Below are 22,283 nucleotides of genomic sequence, written 5' to 3'. Positions count from 1 at the left end.
CGATCCGACCAACCCTCAATAACAAAGAGAAGAGCTTAGTTCCCGACTCCCATTACATCTTTTATTGGTGTTGATTACTATTAAATATAGGATAGGTAGTTGGTTAAGCTGCAGACGAAGCCCCACAACAAAGTGAGTAGTGTTTTACTCAGCACTACACACACACAAATAATTCATGTCAAACCTGTACTTTATATGTTAATGGAACCGTTATTAATCCCATTCTTTGGTAGGTAAGTTTGTGAGTTGAAGGTAATGAGGTGAGCTGGCCAACATAACTTGTGATGTTCTTGCTTACCCTAGCTGTTCCACAGACGCCACCTGAGTGCCAGCCCCCATTTTACAACTGGACCACATGTAGCCACACTCTAACAGCTATCACACTGCCTAATCAGGCCATACCTACATCATGGCTAAGATCTCACATTTGTACTAACCCATGTTTACTATAAGATTGAGTAGTACTAACCATACTGTAGATTAATTACCACCATATGTGGTATAATTTATATCATAATAAGGTAAATGTTTATAGCTTATTATATGACCACCCATTGCTGTATAAGCTGTAAACGTCCCTCCAACTATGTGCAGGTAAATTCTAGCAGTCTGAATCAAATATACAGTCCACTTAGAATCATAATCATAAATATTGAAGTGATAAAAAAAATAGAAAATAAATGTTCACAAAGAATAAAAACAAATAATTGCTTGCTAGGATTATCCAACACCCCCACCCAGAGCACGGAGGGGTGCTCCTGGCCCAGGACGGGGTAACAATGACGACAACAACAAGCACTTCACTCTCGCATCACAACATCAACAACATCAACAACAACAACAAGGGTACATCAACAACAACTCCATAACAACACCATAACAAGATTTGCTGTTTGGCAGCCGTGCGGAGCGGTTCTGTTTATATTCGCTCCTCAGTCTTGCCTGGACGTTTGGCGTGCACACAGCTGGTGGCGTTTTTTGTGGCCTCTGGCCTGGCGGGCCGTCGTGATGGCGTTGCCCATGCCGCCTGTAAAGCGTGTGGATACGGTTGAGCTGGCCTTCTCTGGTCAGGTGAACTACTCATTGTTGGAGGTTGCTCTCCTGGATGTGCTGGGTCTCAACCCTGCAGATGTGTGTGGTGTGCAGCTGGCTGGGGAACATCAGGCCTTGGTTAAGCCGACTGCCGCTGTGGTGTACCAGGATATGGTCGACAAGTATGATGGGCGTACTGTACCTTTGCCTGGCGCGGCGGGTACGGTTTCTGTAACGGACTTGTGTGTTCCAGTGACTTTTGTGGTGGTGCGGGAGCTGCCGTTTGAGTTCCCAGAGAGCCTGCTCCGCGGGTTCTTAGGAGGATATGGGAGTGTTCTCGCCTGTCGGGCGAATGTGCTGAAGTCTGGCCATCTTCGTGGCGTCCTGATGGGTATCCGCACGGTTACCATGAAGCTGAGGAAGGCGATCCCGTCGTCGATGGTGCTGCTGGGGTTCAAGGTGCAGTGCTTTTATGCGGGACAAGAGTGCACATGTTTTCGGTGCGGTATGGCTGGACACCAGGCTGCTGGTTGCCGTAATGGCACCGTCCGGTTGGTCAGTGTCTTCTGAGAAGAGGATTTTCCGCCTCTACATGGACTTGAGGACCAGGGGAATGATCCTGCCGGGTTGAACCCTCCCCCTGCACCTACCGGTGATGATGGCGTTGTGGGTGCAGTGCGCCCCACTGGTGCTGACGTGTCGGGTCCGATGTCTGTGGACCCCCCTGGTGTGGGTGGTAGTGCGGTGGTCACGCATGTGGAGCTGCATCCGCCTCCGGTTGCCATAGCCGTCGATGTTGACGCTTCAGTGGGGCATGGCCCTGTTTTGTCACTGGTGGAGGATGTCGCGCCAGATTCTGGTGCCCTTGGTGTGGAACCCTTGGAGGCAGATGAGTTCTTGGAAGGGGGTCGCCCCTCTCTTCGTCCTTCCACCACTGCTGTCCAGGGTCAACCTGGCTCTCAGACGAAGCGCCGGAAGACGAACAGGAGTGGTCGCTCCGGGGACCGAGGGCCTTCGGTGCGGAGGTTAGAGCCTGATGCGAGTGTCGGTGATGGTGAGGGTGTGGCGGTGTCTGTAGTAGACCCGTCGGTGCCGGGCAGTGGAGGGTGTGTTGTGGACCCTCCTGGTGATCTCGTATGTGGGTCCCCTGGGGTACGGAGCCCGGAATGGGCGGTAGTGGATCCGGGGGACTGTGGCAGTGATGATCGCGGCCTTGTGATGAAGCTCCGGAAGGACTCTGCCCTTCCCCCCCCCCTGTGGGGAGTGCGTCTCCGTCGCCTGGGAACCTGGTGGCGGCTGCTACTGCTTCCGTACACGGGTTGTCGGCCGGACTGGTATGACGGTTTTGTGGTTAGATAGGGTTTATCTCTTTTCCCGATGGATCCTAAATTAACATGTGCTTCGCTGAATGTGAATGGTTTGCGTTCTGTGGCTGTGCAATTGGGCCTGGTGTCGATGCTGCGTGAGTGGAGGGTGGATGTGGCTTTTGTGCAGGAGCACAATGTGCAGGAAGTGGGGTTGTTACATGTGTTGGCTGAGGGGTTTACGGTGGTGTTAAACCCTTCTCGTGGCTTGCGTGGAGGTACGTTGATCCTGCTTTCTAAGCGGGCCCGGATTTCCGTGCTTCACACGGAGATGGACGAAGGTGGTCGGGTGCTGTTAGTTCGGGTCTCCTTTTTGGGGTCTGAGGTCTCTCTCTTGAATGTGTACGCGCCATCTGGGGCGGCGCAGAGGCAGAACCAGGAGGTTTTCTTTTCCCGTGATGTGCTGCATTTTTTGCAGCACGATACGAGGGGGATGATTTTGGGGGGATTTTAATTGTATTACATCGCCGCGGGATAGCAATAGTCTTCGTCCAGCGAATATCTCGCCGGCTTTGACTGCTACCTTGAAGAGTTGCGGGTTTCGGGATGCGGCCGTGTTGCAAGGGGGTCCTTTGTAGTACACTTTTATCTCGCGTGGGGCTTGCTCTCGCCTTGATCGTTTTTACGTGCCTACTGGGGGTGGTTCGGTTTTTTCGTTGCAGACGGTTCCCGTGGGGTTCTCGGACCATTGCATGGTGGTGTTGCAGGTGGGGATTCGCAGCCAGGTGCGGGTTGGCCGTGGCTGGGGGAAACTGCATTGTGGGTTGCTGAAATGCCCTGTTGTGTGTGCCCAGTTCCGGGCCCGGTGGGCTGTTTTGGCCGCTCGGAAGGGGACTTTTCCCTCGGTCCTGGAATGGCGGGAGTGGGCTAAGGTGGAATGTCAGTCGTTTTTTCGGGTGATGGCGAAGCGGGAGACGTCGGGAAGGTTTGGTCTGTTGAGGGTCTTGCAGGCACGGTTATTTCGCCTGTATAGGTTGCTGAATCGGGGTTTAGATAGGTTTCGGGAGATCATGGTGTGTAAGGATTTCATTTGTGGGCTGAGGGAGGAGATGGCTGAGGGGGTGCGTGTGTGGGCTGGGATGGAGGAACGGTTGTGTGGTGAGAAGCTCTCGCAGTTTTTACTGCGGAAGGAACGGGTGGGGCGTGCCTCTGTTTTGTTGGCAGGTCTTCATCGGCCGGACGGTTCGGTTTTGTCGGACACGGGGACGATTTTGCATTTTGTGCGTGGTGAATTGGAGTCTTTGTATGGGGTGGTTGCGGGGGATGAGGGGTTGATGGAGTCCTTCCTCCAACACTGTGCACCGGGGTTGTCGGGTATGGATTGTGTGGGTCTTGTGCGGGAGGTAAGCCCTTCGGAGCTTTGGGAGGTTGTGCGGTCCTTTCGTCGTGGTAAGGTTCCGGGGTCGGATGGGTTTCCGATGGAGTTCTATGTCGAGTTTTGGGATGTGCTTGGTGCCGATTTTTTGGAGGTGGTTCGGTTTTGTCTTCGGAGTTTGTCTCTGTCCGTTTCGCAAAATGATGGTCTTGTGCGGCTTCTTCCGAAGCCGGGGGACTTACGTTTTTTTGCAAATTGGCGGCCTATTACGTTGCTAAATGTGGATTACAAGATTATTTCCAAGTTGTTGGCTGGACATTTGCGCTCAGTTGTGGGGTCGGTGATCTCTTGGGGTCAGTTTTGTGGCGTTCCGCGTAGGTCGTTGGTGCAATGCAATTCCCTTTTTCGGGATTTGCTCCTCTATGTGGAGGAGTCTGGTGTTCCCGCGGCCATGATAAGCCTGGATTGGTCCAAGGCTTTTGATTGCGTGCCAATTGGGTTTGTTTTGCGGGTCCTGGAGAGGTTTGGTTTCCCGCCCCAGTTTGTGGGCTGGATACGGATGTTGTATGCTGGTTGTAGTAGTAGGGTGTGTGTCAATGGGTTCCTTAGTGCTCCCTTCGCTATTCGGCGTTCGGTTCGACAGGGGTGTCCTCTGTCGATGCTTCTATATATTCTGTTTCAGGAGCCCTTTGTTTGCGCAGTGCGTGCTTGTCGTTCAGTTGTCTCACCGTGTTTGCCGAATGGCTTGTCCCTCAAGATTTGTGGTTATGCGGACGACACGGTCTTGTTTGTTGCCTCTGAGGGTTCTGTGCCTGCTGTTCAGGATTTAGTGCTTCAATTTGAATCGGCTACAGGGGCTTTGGTAAGTCGTGGAAAGTCTTGTCTTCTGGGGTTGGGGGGTTGGGCCTCTCGTTTGGTGTGGTCTGGTTCGTGGTTTCCGGTGGTTCAGTCCAATCGGGTTCTGGGGATTACGTGGTTCAGGTCGTATGTGCAGTCTTTGGAGTTTAATTGGGAGGCAGTTTTGCGGGGGGTGGGCGTAGCTGTGGGGATGTTGTAGCAACGGGCCCTGACCATTTACCAGCGGGCGATTGTCGTGTCTTGTAAGGTTTTGTCACGGGTCTGGTTTGTTGCGCAGTGTTTTCCGTTGGATCGGCGGAAGGCTCGCGCTCTGGAGGGTTTGGTGTATCGTTATCTGTGGTGTGGCCGGTATCATCCGGTTCATTGATCTACGTTATGTCTTAAGGTGTCAGAAGGTAGAATTGGTATTCCTGATGTCTATGTGAAGCCGTTGGCTTTGTTTTGGGGGTCGGTTCAGAGGAGTTTGGTGTTAGGGGGTGGGTTAAACTCCTTGGGGTTGTTTTACTGCTCTATGAGGTTTAGTTTTTTGCTTGATCTGGATCGTTGCCGGGAGGTAGCCATGTATACGCCTCCAATTTATCCGTGGGCGGTTTTGATCCTTCGGGTGCTTTGTCGATTTTCTGGGTTTGTCTCTTTTGGTTGTCGGGAGGTGTATGGGGCGCTTGCCTCTCGGGTGCCTCCCAGGGTCGAGGGTTTGTACCCTTGTTTCGACTGGGGGAATGTGTGGGAGGCGTTGAGTGGGCCGTGTATTGCGCCACGGACGCGTGAGTTGGTTTTTCGATATTTGCATGAGTCTTTGGCTACGAATGCGAGGCTCTTTATGTTAGGTTTGGTCGCCTCTGATAGTTGTGTTCATTGTGGGAGACGTGAGACTCAGTTGCACGTCTTTTATTTTTGTGCGCGGGTTCAGGGTTTGGTTGGGTGGTTGCGGGATGTCATTGCAGCCTTTTGTGGTCCAGGGGTGCCGGTCAACCTTTTGCGGTTTTTGTTTTTTTCGTTCCCTCGGGGCTCCAGGCGGGTGCGTAACACGCTCGGAGTGTTGTTAGTGGACTATATTTTTTGTTTATGGGTTGGTAGGATGGAGGGGTATGGGGTGGGGAGGATTTTGGGCTTTTTGAAAGGCCGTCTGTCTTATACTATGTGGTGGTTGCGTCGCTCCTTTCCTAGAGTTTTTGATGCTTGGTTCACGGTCGGGTATGTACGGGGTGCTGCGTTGGTGTAGGTGGTGGGTTCCTGTGGGTGTGGTTGTGTGTGTGTCTGTGCGTGATCCTTTGGTTCGGTTCCTTCTGGTGGGTGGGGGTTTGGGGGGTCTGTGTTTGTTTGTCTTTGGGGTTTTGTGCGTACTGGGGTTTGCTTGGTTACCTTGTGTGGCAGGGTTTTGTTTGTGTGTGGGTGGGTATGGGTGTGTTGTGGTGTTGCATGGCATGTCTGTCTCTCTCCTGATGTGTCCGGTGCGTGGGTGTTTTTTCTGCTTGGTGGCTGGCCGTCCTCTGTCTGTGGGGGTCGGGTTTGTGTGCTGGGTGGCTGTGTTTGTTTCGTATGTGTTCCATTGTTGTGTGTTTTTTGTATGCTTGTGTTCATTGTCATTTTGTCTTGCTGCCTTGTGTTATGTGCTTTTCATTATGGTTCCTGTTGGCACGCCTCGTATGGGTGGCATGTGTTGTTTGTTTGTGTGTTTATGCTTTTTTTACACTTTATTCTGTTATCTGTGTCATTTTACTGAGTTATATGTTCCAATGTCGGTTTGTACTATACCGATTCCTTTAATTTTGACTATGTTATTTTACTATGTAATGCTAATGTGTTCTGTTTCCTTTATTTTATGTACTGTGCTGTGTATTGCTTTGTTGTATTCCATTGTTATTTTCCTGCATTTCCTTACTATGTTGTATTTACAGTGTTATATTACCATGTTTTGTTAATGTGTTCTCGTTTCTGTGGTGTGTTGTCTGCTGTTGTGTGGTGTGGTGCATGGGGCGTGTGTTTTGTGTTTGTGTTATTTTGTGTTATTTTGTATGTGTTTCTTTGTATGTGTATTCTTGTTTATAATTTACCCTTGGTTTTATTGTGCTCCTTGTGCACTTTTGTAATTACTGACGCTTTTGGCGCGCCCCATCTGGGTAGTGCTGCTTTTGTTTTTGTGTGTGTGTGTTCTTATGTGTTTTCCGTTATTCTTTGTTTTCACTTTTGTGTTGATCAGTGATACTTGTTATCTGTGTTGTTGTTATTCTGTGTTCTTTGTTATTCTGTTTTTTCCTGTTTATATGGTTACTATACGCTGTACTTGCTCTGTTTTAAAAATAAAAAGAAAAAAAACATAACAAAAGTAACAGCAACAACAAGGGAATATCAACAACAGCAATATAACAACACAACAACAACATCAACAACAAGGGAACATCAACAACAACATCAACAACAAGGGAACATCAACAACAACAATAACAACTACAAGAGCCAGCATGACAACATATCAGGGAATTCCCTTCAACAAAACGGGAAACTTTTTCCGAGATATTATCTTACACATCACCTCAGGTGGTGTTGTTGACCCTTGTGGACGCCTGCTGGTAGATACTGGGGGAGGGTGGGGAGGGCCAGCGGTGGGGAGGGCCGGCGGTGGGGAGGGCCAGCGGTGGGGAGGGCCGGCGGTGGGGGAGGGTCGGCGGTGGGGAGGGCCGGCGGTGGGGAGGGCCGGCGGTGGGGAGGGCCGGCGGTGGGGAGGGTCGGCGGTGGGGAGGGCCGGCGGTGGGGAGGGCCGGCGGTGGGGAGGGTCGGCGGTGGGGAGGGCCGGCGGTGGGGAGGAGACAGGGAGGGAGGAGACAGAGTGGGAGTAGACAGGGGTGGGAGGAGACAGGGTGGGAGGAGACATGGGTGGGAGGAGACAGGGTGGGAGGAGACAGGGGTGGGAGGCGACAGGGGTGTGAGGAGACAGGGTGGGAGGAGACAGGGGTGGGAGGAGACAGGGTGGGAGTAGACAGGGAGGGAGGAGACAGGGTGGGAGGAGACAGGGTGGGAGGAGACAGGGTGGGAGGAGACAGGGGTGGGAGTAGACAAAGTGGGAGGAGACATGGGTGGGAGGAGACAGGGTGGGAGGAGACAGGGTGGGAGGAGACAGGGGTGGGAGGAGACAGGGTGGGAGGAGACAGGGTGGGAGAACAAAGGGTGGGAGGAGACAGGGGTAGAAGGAGACAGGGGTGGGAGTAGACAGGGTGGGAGGAGACAGGGGTGGGAGGAGACAGGGTGGGAGGAGACAGGGTGGGAGGAGACAGGGTGGGAGGAGTCTGGGTGGGAGGACACAGGGTGGGAGGAGACAGGGGTAGAAGGAGACAGGGGTGGGAGTAGACAGGGTGGGAGGAGACACGGTAGGAGGAGACAGGGTGGGAGGAGACAGGGTGGGAGGAGACATGGGTGGGAGTAGACAGGGTGGGAGGAGACACGGTAGGAGGAGACAGGGTGGGAGGAGACAGGGTGGGAGATGTATATAAGAAATGCTGCATAGTTTTTCCCGACACTGTTGGCAATACCATCGTCAGCTGTTGTCTGCTGCTGTCTGCTGCTGCTGCTGCTGTTGTCTTCTGCTGCTGCTGTTGTCTGCTGCTGCTGCTGCTGTTGTCTGCTGCTGCTGCTGTTGTCTGCTGTTGCTGCTGCTGTTGTCTGCTGCTGCTGCTGCTGCTGTTGTCTGCTGCTGCTGTTGTCTGCTTACGTTTTTCTCTCGTCGCTACAGTTGTGAGGTAATAATACATGGCTTGTACACGATCAGTGGCCAAAGTATTTGGCCATATTCTACCCCCCCCCCCGCCCTCACCATATTCTACCACCACCATATTCTACCACCACCATATTCTCCCACACTATATTCTACCAACACTATATTCTACCACCACCATATTCTACCACCACCATATTCTCCCACACTATATTCTACCAACACTATATTCAACCACCACCATCTTCTACCACCACCATATTCTACCACCACCATATTCTACCACACTATATTCTACCAACACTATTTTCAACCACCACCATCTTCTATCACCACCATATTCTACGACCACCATATTCTACCACCACAATATTCTTCACTCACAATATTCTACCACCACCATATTCTACCACCACAATATTCTACCACCACCATATTCTACCACCACCATATTCTACCACCACAATATTCTACCACCACCATATTCTACCACCACCATATTCTACCACCACAATATTCTACCACCACAATATTCTACCACCACCATATTCTGCCACCACCCTATTCTACAACCACCACATTCTACCACCACCATATTCTACCACCACCCTGTTCTACCACTACCATATTCTGCCACCACCATATTCTACCACTACCATATTCTACCACCACCATATTCTACCACTACCATATTCTACCATCACCATATTCTGCCACCACCATATTCTACCATCACCATATTCTGCCACCACCATATTCTACCACCACCATATTCTACCACTACCATATTCTGCCACCACACTATTCTACCACCACCATATTCTACCACCACCATATTCTACCACCACCATATTCTGCCACCACCATATTCTACCACCACCATATTCTGCCACCACCATATTCTACCACCACCATATTCTACCACCACCATATTCTGCCACCACCATATTCTACCACCACCATATTCTACCACCACCATATTCTACCACCACCACATTCTGCCACCACCATATTCTGCCACCACCATATTCTACCACAACCATATTCTTCCACCACCATATTCTACCACCACAATATTCTACCGCCACCATATTCTACCACCACAATATTCTACCACCACCATATTATTGGGAGCAGCGCCAAGTATTAAGTTGAACAGGAAATAGTGTTTAAAAATAATCAGCGCTGCAGGCTGGGGACGCCAGGCTGTGGAGGCCAGGCTGTGGAGGCCAGGCTGGGGAGGCCAGCCTGTGGAGGCCAGGCTGTGGAGGCCAGGCTGTGGACGCCAGGCTGGGGAGGCCAGGCTGGGGTGAACAGGCTGTTGAGGCCAGGCTGGGGTGAACAGGCTGGAGACGCCAGGCTGTGGAGGCCAGGCTCTGGAGGCCAAGCTGTGGAGGCCAGGCTGTGGAGGCCAGGCTGTGGAGGCCAAGCTCTGGAGGCCAGGCTGTGGAGGCCAGGCTGGGGACGCCAGGCTGTGGAGACCAGGCTGGGGACGCCAGGCTGTGGAGGCCAGGCTGGGGACGCCAGGCTGTGTAGGCCAGGCTGTGGAGGCCAGGCTGTGGAGGCCAGGCTGTGGAGGCCAGGCTGTGGAGGCCAGGCTGGGGACGCCAGGCTGTGGAGGCCAGGCTGGGGAGGCCAGGCTGGGGAGATCAGGCTGGGAAAGCCTTGCTTGGGAGGCCAGGCTGGGGAGATCAGGCTGGGAAAGCCTTGCTTGGGAGGCCAGGCTGGGGAGATCAGGCTGGGGAGGACAGGCTGGGGAGGCCAGGCGGGGAAGGGCAGGCTTGGGAGGCCAGGCCAGGGAGGCCAAGCTGGTGAGCCCAGGCTGGGGAGGCCAGGCGGGGGAGGCCAGGCTGGGGAGGCCAGGCGGGGGAGGCCAGGCTGGGGAGGCCAGACTGGGGAGTACAGGCTGGGGAGGCCAGGCTGAGGAAGAATGACTTGGGAGGTCAGGCTGGGAAGAATGACTTGGGAAGCCAGGCTTGGGGTAACATGCTGAGGAGGCCAAACTTGGGAGGCCAGGCTGGGGAGGCCAGGCTGGGGAGGCCAGGCTGGGGAGGAGAGGCTGGGGAGGACAGGCTGGGGAGGCCAGGCTGGGGAGGCCAGGCTGGGGAGGCCAGGCTGGGTAGGACAGGCTTGGGAGGCCAGGCTGGGGAGGAGAGGCTGGGGAGGCCAGGCACGGGAGGCCAGGCTGGGTAGGACAGGCTTGGGAGGCCAGGCTGGGGAGGAGAGGCTGGGGAGGAGAGGCTGGGGAGGCCAGGCTGGGGAGGCCAGGCTGGGGAGGCCAGGCTGGGGAGGCCAGGCTGGGTAGGACAGGCTTGGGAGGCCAGGCTGGGGATTTTCTCAATCAAATCAATTCGCTGGTTCCGTCAATTAAATTCACAATTGAGAACGAAGTGAATGGTGTTCTGCCTTTTTTAGACATCATGATTCATAGAATTGGTAGAAGTTTCAAATTCAATGTGTATAGGAAACCTACCAATGTGTGCTCGTATGTACATTTGTATTCAAATGATCATGTTCAGGTCAAGCGGGCAGTTTTTTCTGGTATGTTTCTCAGAGCACTGAGAGTTTGTAGTCCGGAATTTTTCGATGAAGAAATAGCAAATATATTTGAAATTGGGAAGAAGTTAAAATACCCAAAATCGATCTTGGATCTTGCGTTTGGTCAAGCAAAAAGGACTTTCTACAAACAGACTACTAAGTCGAAACCAGAACTGAAAAATTCGTTGGTATTACCATATTCTGAGGGTCTAGTAAATCTTGCCCCAGCCCTGAAGATCCTTAATATTAATCTAGTGTTCAAAAATGATAATACAGTTAAGTCCATGTTAATTAAGAACTCGCCCTCGTCTGTAGCAGGTTGTGTGTATTCCATCCCTTGTAATGAGTGTGAATGTGTTTACATCGGTCAGACAGGTAAATCTCTTTCCTCGCGTTTAAAACAGCATTCATACGCTATTCGTACAGCCCAGCAATCCAGTGCATTGTATTTACATTCCAGTTTATGTAATCATTCTATCGACTTCACAGGGGCAAAATGTATTGTTAAAAGTAAGGATTTTGTTGAACGAAACGTGATCGAGTCTGCTCTGATCAAACATTGTAACAACAAATCATTGTAACAAATCTTTTCACTGTTGGTGGTAATTCAAAAATCAATTCTGCAAAATTCATTTTTATTTTTAGTCTATTTTGGAGAATTGATTTTTGAATTACCACCAACAGTAAAAAGAAACGTACGAAAGATCGAGAAAATTCGTGTTAGAATTATTAATCTTACTTTTTCGGTCATATATATATATATATATATATATATATATATATATATATATATATATATATATATATATATATATATATATATATATATATATATATATATATATATATGTATATATATGACACATATATTATATATATATATTATATATATATATATATATATATATATATATATATATATATATATATATATATATATATATATATATATATATATATATATATATATATATTAGTATATTTTGGTAGCAGTCTTTCCTGTAGACATATATTATTAAATATGACCGAAAAAGTAAGATTAATAATTCTAACACGAATTTTCTCAATCTTTCGTACATTACGCTTCACTGTTGGAGGTAAATCAAAAATCAATTCTCCAAAATTCATTTTTATTTCAAGTCTGACGCGACACGGGCGCGTTTCGTAAAACTTATTACATTTTCAAAGACTTTAGTTCACAAATACACAACTGAATCGTATCTCCGATTTTATATCTATATTTGAGTGAGGTGGGAGGGGTGATGTGGCATTAACACAAGACAGAACAAGAGGGGATATTAATAGGGTATTAAAAGTATCAACACAAGACAGAACACAAACAATGGGTATTGAATAGAAGTGTTTGTAGAAAGCCTATTGGTCCATATTTCTTGATGCTTCTATATTGGAGCGGAGTCTTGAGGTGGGTAGAATATAGTTGTGCAATAATTGGCTGTTGATTGCTGGTGTTGACTTCTTGATGTGTAGTGCCTCGCAAACGTCAAGCCGCCTGCTATCGCTGTATCTATCGATGATTTCTGTGTTGTTTACTAGGATTTCTCTGGCGATGGTTTGGTTGTGGGAAGAGATTAAATGTTCCTTAATGGAGCCCTGTTGCTTATGCATCGTTAAACGCCTAGAAAGAGATGTTGTTGTCTTGCCTATATACTGGTTTTTTTGGAGCTTACAGTCCCCAAGTGGGCATTTGAAGGCATAGACGACGTTAGTCTCTTTTAAAGCGTTCTGTTTTGTGTCTGGAGAGTTTCTCATGAGAAGGCTGGCCGTTTTTCTGGTTTTATAGTAAATCGTCAGTTGTATCCTCTGATTTTTGTCTGTAGGGATAACGTTTCTATTAACAATATCTTTCAGGACCCTTTCCTCCGTTTTATGAGCTGTGGAAAAGAAGTTCCTGTAAAATAGTCTAATAGGGGGTATAGGTGTTGTGTTAGTTGTCTCTTCAGAGGTTGCATGGCTTTTCACTTTCCTTCTTATGATGTCTTCGATGAAACCATTGGAGAAGCCGTTATTGACTAGGACCTGCCTTACCCTACAGAGTTCTTCGTCGACTTGCTTCCATTCTGAGCTGTGGCTGAGAGCACGGTCGACATATGCGTTAACAACACTCCTCTTGTACCTGTCAGGGCAGTCGCTGTTGGCATTTAGGCACATTCCTATGTTTGTTTCCTTAGTGTAGACTGCAGTGTGGAAACCTCCGCCCTTTTCCATGACTGTTACATCTAGAAAGGGCAGCTTCCCATCCTTTTCCATCTCGTAAGTGAAACGCAGCACGGAACTCTGCTCAAATGCCTCCTTCAGCTCCTGCAGATGTCTGACATCAGGTACCTGTGTAAAAATGTCGTCAACATACCTGCAGTATATGGCCGGTTTCAAGTTCATGTCGACTAAGACTTTTTGCTCGATGGTACCCATGTAAAAGTTTGCAAACAGGACACCTAGGGGAGAACCCATGGCGACCCCATCTACTTGCTTATACATGTGCCCATCCGGGCTCAAGAAGGGTGCCTCTTTAGTACAAGCTTGGAGTAGTTTCCTCAGAATATTTTCTGGCATGTCAAGAGGAGTACAGGCTGGATCACGATACACTCTGTCGGCTATCATTCCGATTGTCTCGTCCACAGGTACGTTGGTAAACAGCGATTCTACGTCCAACGAGGCTCTTATCCCTGTGGCCCGTGTGCCCTGCAGTAAGTCAACAAATTCCTTTGGAGACTTCAGGCTGAAGGCGCAAGGAACATAAGGAGTCAGCAGGCCGTTGAGTCGCTTCGCCAGTCTGTACGCGGGTGTGGGTATCTGGCTAATGATTGGCCGAAGTGGGTTTCCAGGCTTGTGCGTCTTGACATTTCCATACGCATATCCAGGTTTATATTCCCCAATGATCTTTGGCAGGTGGAGTCCGGATTTCTTGGCGTTCACAGTTTCGATCAGTTTGTTGACCTTTGCTTGCAGGAATTAACCTCACTGAGGACCAAGTCACTCTCCAAAATCTGGGCATAAACTGTCATGTTATGTCCAGACCGAGTGAGATGGCCCGGAAAGTAGAGTTGGAAATTCTGTTGGACGACATATTCGACCTCGAGACACAAAAGAAGGTCACTACCAAAGATACCTTACAAGCAGAACTTATTGCAGAAGGAGGAAAGAATCGAGGCAACTACAGAAGCACCATACTGTCCCCCGAGCTTAAAGCGGCAGCTAAAAGCCTTCGTGAGAACAAGGAGATAGTTGTCAGGAGAGGTGACAAGTCGCCAATATATGTCATTCTTAAAAAAGACGAATATCTGGCGAAAATGAACATCATACTCTCTAACCAAACTAAGTTCCAAAGGGTAACGAAGGACACTACAGCCGAATTAAAAGCAAAGGTCAACAAACTGATCGAAACTGTGAACGCCAAGAAATCCGGACTCCACCTGCCAAAGATCATTGGGGAATATAAACCTGGATATGCGTATGGAAATGTCAAGACGCACAAGCCTGGAAACCCACTTCGGCCAATCATTAGCCAGATACCCACATAATTAGGGTATTAATTAGGGCCAGATAATTAGAGAAAATATATTAATTCAGGAAAACTTGGCTTATTAGGCAAATCGGGCCTTGCATAGTTGGCTGAGAAGTGCGTTCTGGCTACTAGGTACGACATTATATATATATATATATATATTATATATATATATATATATATATATATATATATATATATATATATATATATATATATTATATATATATATATATATATATATATATATATATATATATATATATATATATATATATAATATATATATATATATATATATAATGTCGTACCTAGTAGCCAGAACGCACTTCTCAGCCTACTATGCAAGGCCCGATTTGCCTAATAAGCCAAGTTTTCATGAATTAATGTTTTTTCGACTACCTAACCTACCTAACCTAACCTAAGCTAACTTTTTCGGCTACCTAACCTAACCTAACCTATAAAGATAGGTTAGGTTAGGTTAGGTTAGGTAGGGTCGGTTAAGTTCAGTCATATATCTACGTTATTTTAACTCCAATAAAATAAAATTGACCTCATACATAATGAAATGGGTAGCTTTATCATTTCATAAGAAAAACATTTGAGAAAGTATATTATTTCATGAAAACTTGGCTTATTAGGCAAATAGGGCCTTGCATAGTAGGCTGAAAAGTGCGTTCTGGCTACTAGGTACGACATATATATGTATATGTATATATATATATATATATATATATATATATATATATATATATATATATATATATATATATATATAATATATATATATATATAATATATATATATATATATATATATATATATATATATATATATATAATGTCGTACCTAGTAGCCAGAACTCACTTCTCAGCCTACTATTCAAGGCCCAATTTGCCTAATAAGCCAAGTTTTCCTGAATTAATATATTTACTATAATTTTTTTCTTATGAAATGATAAAGCAACCCTTTTCTCTATGTATGAGGTCAATTTTTTTATTGGAGTTAAAATTAACGTAGATATATGACCGAACCTAACCAACCCTACCTAACCTAACCTAACCTATATTTATAGGTAAGGTTAGGTTAGGTAGCCAAAAAAAGCTAGGTTAAGTTAAGTTAGGTAGGTTAGGTAGACGAAAAAACATTAATTCATGAAAACTTGGCTTATTAGGCAAATCGGGCCTTGAATAGTAGGCTGAGAAGTGCGTTCTGGCTATTAGGTACGACATATATATATATATATATATATATATATATATATATATATATATATATATATATATATATATATATATATATATATGTCGTACCTAGTAGCCAGAACGCACTTCTCAGCCTACTATGCAAGGCCCGATTTGCCTAATAAGCCAAGTTTTACTGAATTAATATATTTTCTCTATTTTTTTTCTTATGAAATGATAAAGCTACCCATTACATTATGTATGAGGTAAATTATTTTTTATTGGAGTTAAAATTAACGTAGATATATGACCGAACCTAACCAACCCTACCTAACCTAACCTAACCTATCTTTATAGGTTAGGTTAGGTTAGGTAGCCGAAAAAGTTATCTTAGGTTAAGTTAGGTAGGTTAGGTAGTCGAAAAACAATTATTTCATGGAAACTTGGCTTATTAGGCAAATCGGGCCCTGCATAATAGGCTGAGAAGTGCGTTCTGGCTACTAGGTACGACATATATATATAAATAAATATATATATATATATACATATATATATAGATTTATATATATATATATTCTTATAGTGCTGTGAGTTGTTGGTGTTGTCGTCGTGTTGTTGATCCTTCTTTCTGGACAACCCAACCCACAACTCGGTAGAGTGCTTATACGTCACTAGGAGATCACACTAGGCGCTTCTGGCTCTTGGAGAGGTGCTCAACGCCACACGTTCAGGGGATGCGGCTCCAACACTCAGCCTCATTGTCACGTGCACACACCCACTCGAGCCGCTGTGACTCCCCACTCTCTCCTTACGTGATATGATCTCCTCAATCCCCTTTGACTTACTAGTTTTCCGTCCTACCTTGTCCACAGCGGTGGTTCTTGGTTCTTTCTCTCGCTCTATCTCTCTCTCTTTCTTTACTATTTCCTGGGAAGCCTCACTAGGACAAGGGCAAACACCAGCAAATTTGAATACATTTACTGGACAAAGCACATACACAATACATACACACATATAATAATAATGAATCCTACACTCTATACTATTTCAGTCAAGTTGCACTCCAACGCCATCAGAACTCTATCATCAGCTTATCAAGTGGTGTTCTATCTCCTGATTCACCACCTAATATTAGCCACCTCCTCACGTAGGTCAAGTCTTATAATACAATGTTGCACTATTAGCAAGAAAATATATATCTATAAACATGTACAAGGAAAATCAACGTATGAATGCAATAACATATATATCAGTATAAATGTTCCTTGATACATAACAATGATCAATCGATCACCCTATCAGTCCTAGAACACATACATCTGTAGGTAATCCAGTCTACGACTGTAACTCTATGCTTCAGTATAAACACTCCTTGGTACAAAAATGGCAAACAATCACTCACCTCTCACTGCGTCTTGCACGCTAAGGAGAAACACTCTATCACCTCCCTACAAGTAATCATTTAGAACTCCCCTTCCACATCTGGAAGTTCACTACCCTGATATCCTCAGGTATTTCCGGGCTTAACAACCAGGATCCTCTGCAGCTCTTCTTGGCTGCTACACCATGAAGTCTTCCTTGAGCAACTATGGTGCTTCACCACCTCTACAGAAGCACGTGATACTCCTTTCACTGCTTTGTCCCCAACCTATTCTCACACAAGACAGCACATATATAGCACAGACAGCGGCAGTCTCCGTGGTGTAGTGGTAAGACACTCGCCTGGCGTTCCGCGAGCGCTATGTCATGGGTTCGTATCCTGGCCGGGGAGGATTTACTGGGCGCAATTCCTTAACTGTAGCCTCTGTTTAACGCAACAGTAAAATGTGTACTTGGATGAAAAAACGATTCTTCGCGGCAGGGGATCGTATTCCAGGGACCATAGGATTAAGGACTTGCCCGAAACGCTACGCGTACTAGTGGCTGTACAAAAATGTAACAACTCTTGTATATATCTCAAAAAAAAAAAAAAATATGACTTAATGCTTAAAGTCAATATGTTGAATGTGATTTAGTACATATGTGATATATTTCCAGTTACCTTTTCTACCAAGGCCCAAACTCTTCCTCACGTACCAATTTACGTCTCACAGTACCCGTCCATCAACGTAGATAGCAGAATAGTCGTGATTGGTTCAATTATAAGGAAAATTGTAGTTTTCAGGTCCCACATGGGTTGTGAAATTTACCTATTATTGTCCATGCTCTTAGAATATTACAGATCAGCTACATCCTATTGAAGGCTCGTAGTTTTGTTTTGAGAAATATTAGTTGTTCTTAGTAAATTATAATAAGCACTATAAATTATTACATAGAATAACAGTGCTTCACCAATCAATATTATATACCATAGTTTGCACTTTAAAAATCTTTATATAATGTTTTGTAGGAACGCTAACAGAAAACGATGTTATGTTGGAATGTTTATAGGGTAAACTACTACAAACTTGAGGATCACTTCCACCCACAGGAAGGGTATGGGGTCCAATACCATCCACTGGATGTGTATGGCGTCCACTACCACCGACAGGATGGGTATGGGGCTCACAACCACCCACAGGATGGGTATGGGGTCCAATACCACCCACAGGATGAGTATGGCGTCCACTATCACCCACAGGATGGGTATGGGGCTCCAACCACCCACAGAATAAGTATGGGGTCCAATAACACCCATTGGATGTGTATGACGTCCATTGCCGCCCACAGGATGAGTATAGGGTCCAATATCGCCCTCAGGATTAGTATATAGGGTCCACTGCCGCCCATAGGGTCGGTAAAGGGTCCACTACTGCCCACAGGGTTGGTAGGGAGTCAACTGCCGCCCACAGGGCCGGTAGGGGGTTCACTACCGCCCAGAGGGTCGGTATGGGGTCCATTGCCACCCAAAGGGTCGGTATAGAGTCCACTGCCACCCACAGGGTCGGTATGGGGTCCACTACCGCCCACAGGGTCGGTAGGGGTCCACTGCCGCCCACAGGGTCGGTAGGGGTCCACTGCCGCCCACAGGGTCGGCAGGGGGGTCCAGTACCGCCCACAGGGTCGCTATGAAGTCAACTACCGCCCATAGTGTTTGTATAGTGTCCACTACCGCCCATAGTGTTATTATGGGGTCCACTACCCCTCATAGTGTCGGTATGGGGGGGGTCCATTGCTACCCACAGGGTGTGTCTGGGGTCTATAATTTTCTGTATAGCAGAGGTGGCAATACTGCTTTTCTAATTTCATTTGTTGTTCAATGTAAAATATTTGTTGCTCGACTTGCAACAATATATAAGATATATATATATATATATATAAATATGTGTGTATATCACGAAAATAAACACGTGATTAAGAATGTGACAATGTCAGACCACGGAGGAAAAATGAAACAGGAAATTTCCTTAAGTACTTTCGTATATTAAATACATCTTCAGAAGGTCACTTCTGAAGATGTATTTAATATACGAAAGTACTTAAGGAAATTTCCTGTTTCATTTTTCCTCTGTGGTCTGACATTGTCATATATAAATATATATATATATATATATATATATATATATATATATATATATATATATATATATACATATATACATATATATATATATATATATATGTCGTACCTAGTAGCCAGAACGCATTTCTCAGCCTACTATGCAAGGCCCGATTTGCCTAGTAAGTCAAGTTTTCGTGAATTAATTGTTTTTCGACTACCTAACCTAACCTAACCTAACTTTTTCGGCTACCTACCCTAACCTAACTTATAGAGATAGGTTAGGTAGGGTTGGTTGGGTTCGGTCATATATCTACGTTAATTTTAACTCCAATAAAAAAAATTGACCTCATACATAATGAAATGGGTAGCTTTATCATTTCATAAGAAAAAAATTAGAGAAAATATATTAATTCAGGAAAACTTGGCTTATTAGGCAAATCAGGCCTTGCATAGTAGGCTGAGAAGTGCGTTCTGGCTACTAGGTACGACATATATATATATATATATATATATATATATATATATATATATATATATATATATATATATATATATATATATATATATATATATATATATATATATATATTTATACATATGTATATATATATATATATATATATATATATATATATATATATATATATATATATATATATATATATTTTTATATTAGGGAAGGGAGTACCACCTCTGGCTGGAAGAAGGGGGACCCATAGCCTCGGAGGAAACCACACATAACGCATTGGAGGGAATGTAGGTCCCCCTCCAATACAGTTTCTGTGTGCTTTTCTCCTACCACCCACTTCCCTTTTTTTTTCCTTTATTGTGTATTTAAAGGTTACAAAACATACAATACAAATGCCTAAAGGTTATGGATCTCTTGAAGCTCCTCCGCTTCTGGGCAGGAACCGAGGACGCAGCAAGCATTTCCCCTCTGGATCGCAACACTGAGACACTGAAACAAAAAACTGGAAGCCCTTGGGTCTCTGGTGACGTCAATGAGCTTGGAACCCAATTCCTTGAGAAATCCCAAGGCACTTTTGCCCCAGGGGCCATGCGTCTCAGATGCTATGGGAACAAAGAGGTATTGACCTTCCAGTCGCCTGTACTTAAGTGATTTTGCTGTTTCCCTGTGGTTGGCCGCCCCACCTGCTTGATCAGCTCCGAAATGTACATAGGTGTCAGCCAGGGTGGATACACATGTGTAGTCCCACACCAACTGTCTACCCTCCTTCCATGAGTATATGGTGATGCCATCAGGGCGAAGTGCAGGGAAATCCGGGTTTTGGACCCCTAGGATGCGAGGTTCTCTCTCCGCTGGGCACCCAGCTGAGACGAGGCTTCTCTTGATGATGTCATTGACCTCGTTGTGTCTTGCATGCCAGCCCTTTGTGCTTCCGCAATGCAACCCATGCAGTCCGTATTGGTCTGCTTCCACCCTGTTGCAAATACACTTGTATTCAGTGTGAATTGGGGCACCAAGGCGGAGGGCCACTGCTACACGAAGGGATTCTGGATCTAGGCGCGTGCCCATTGCTGACATGGGTACTGCCAGGAGGAAGTCTCCTGCATGGGGGGCACGCACTGCTCTGAGGCGGGCTTTCTCCTTGTCTGATGTTGCGACGCTGAGCATGGCATCAGCTACTTTTTCCACTAGAGGGTGGTCCCAGCCGGACTGTTTGTGTTGTTTTGTTGGCTCTATAATGGTTGCTGGGGCTGCAAGATAATAATGTACCAATGTGTGTATTTGTTGTATTGTATTGCTGAAATACATTGTTCACATGAAATACATGTGAAATATTGTTGAAAACATCTTGATGATTTATTAAACCAAAATTATTTATTAGTCAGAAGAAAGACAAAAACACGATCTACATGTTAAACCTCTACCAGACAAATATTTTAAGTAAAACCGAAGATATTTGTAGTTTTATACAAGGGGCAGTTTTCATTGCTCGACGAGCTCAAAATAAATGAAATGAAAACCGCAGCATTCATCTCAGAACCATGCCTATTTCACACAGATTCCTTAATAAACGTAAGAGTTTTATATGTCACAAGAAAGATATAAATATAAGCTTCATTCTAAATACCTTACCATGGGCATATTTAAATTTAAAGCGAAGATACGTGTACTTTTATAATAGCCGAGCTATGACCCCGGACAGATTGATCGACCGAGCAACTCTCTCAGAACAATGTTTATTTCACGTGAATTCGTTAATAAACATATATGTTTTATATGTCTCAAGAAAGGCAGACATATAAGCTTCACTTTAAACACATTACCATACACATATTTAAAGTTCTAATGAAGATACATGTATTTTAAAAATTATGGAGCTACCACCCCGTACAGACTGAACGACAGAGCAACTTTCTCTCAGATCAATGTTTATTTCACGTAAATTCGTTAATAAACACAAATGTTTTATATGTCTTAAGCAAGATAGAAATAAGAGCTTCATTTTAAATACATTACAATATACATATTTATAGCTCAAGTGAAGATACATATGTTTTTATAGTAGCGCTCAGTAGCTTGTCGGGCTTGAGTGCAGACGCCTACGCACTTGCCGATATATTGTATAATTAACAAAGATACGCTAATAAAGCCTAAAATCTTATATGCCTCCAGAAAGACCGAGATATGAACATTATTATGATTGCACCCAATGAAATATATCATGTTCGAGAACAAAGATATATCAATTTTAAATTAAGTTTCAACTCTTGCTCGGGCGAGAGAGATGGGGGCGACTCTCGCCCCATCTATTGGAGATTCTGTCCACTAAAGACCCAAAGCTACTCAAACCCTCCTAGCATTATTTAAATAATGAAGTAATATGGTATATTTACTCACTATAATGTGGGTGCTGAATGCAGAACATGAGAAGACATATATTTACTCCAAACTAATATAATTTCATTATGAAATAAGTAAATAAGTAGCATCAAAGGAAGTCGACGGTCCAAGCGTCCAATGTTGTGGAGCGACTTATCCAAGATATATCGTTGTTTGGAAAGTGTTTGTTGGCATATCCAGTTGTCGCACTTCTCTGCACAAATTATCACAAATTTAAATTATAATGTTAACAAGTAGAATACGTATTTTTAATAAAATCTAACATAACTAGCCAGAAAACATTTAACATTTATTAAAAAATATATGTTTGGAAGTTAAATCGACTTCATAGGACAATAGTTTTGTTATATATACTCGTTTTTCGTTGACATGCGTTCGCTACTTAAACTACCATGTACTGTACTTATGTA

General features: G+C 45.3%; 1 long non-coding RNA gene across 1 annotated transcript in view; it reads left to right on the top strand.

Annotated features, from left to right (window-relative positions):
- Nucleotides 1–8,096: 8,096 nt before the first annotated feature.
- The window catches only part of LOC138364296 (uncharacterized), an 82,158-nt gene continuing 67,971 nt past the window's right edge, over nt 8,097–22,283 (top strand). Inside the window, exon 1 of the long non-coding RNA XR_011228400.1 lies at nt 8,097–8,303. This is a non-coding gene — a long non-coding RNA (uncharacterized lncRNA). The remainder of the gene's footprint in view (nt 8,304–22,283) is intronic.

This window comes from Procambarus clarkii, chromosome 13, assembly GCF_040958095.1.
Source record: "Procambarus clarkii isolate CNS0578487 chromosome 13, FALCON_Pclarkii_2.0, whole genome shotgun sequence".
NCBI classification, from domain to species: Eukaryota; Metazoa; Arthropoda; class Malacostraca; order Decapoda; family Cambaridae; genus Procambarus; species Procambarus clarkii.
This window is presented reverse-complemented; position numbering and strand designations above follow the sequence as displayed.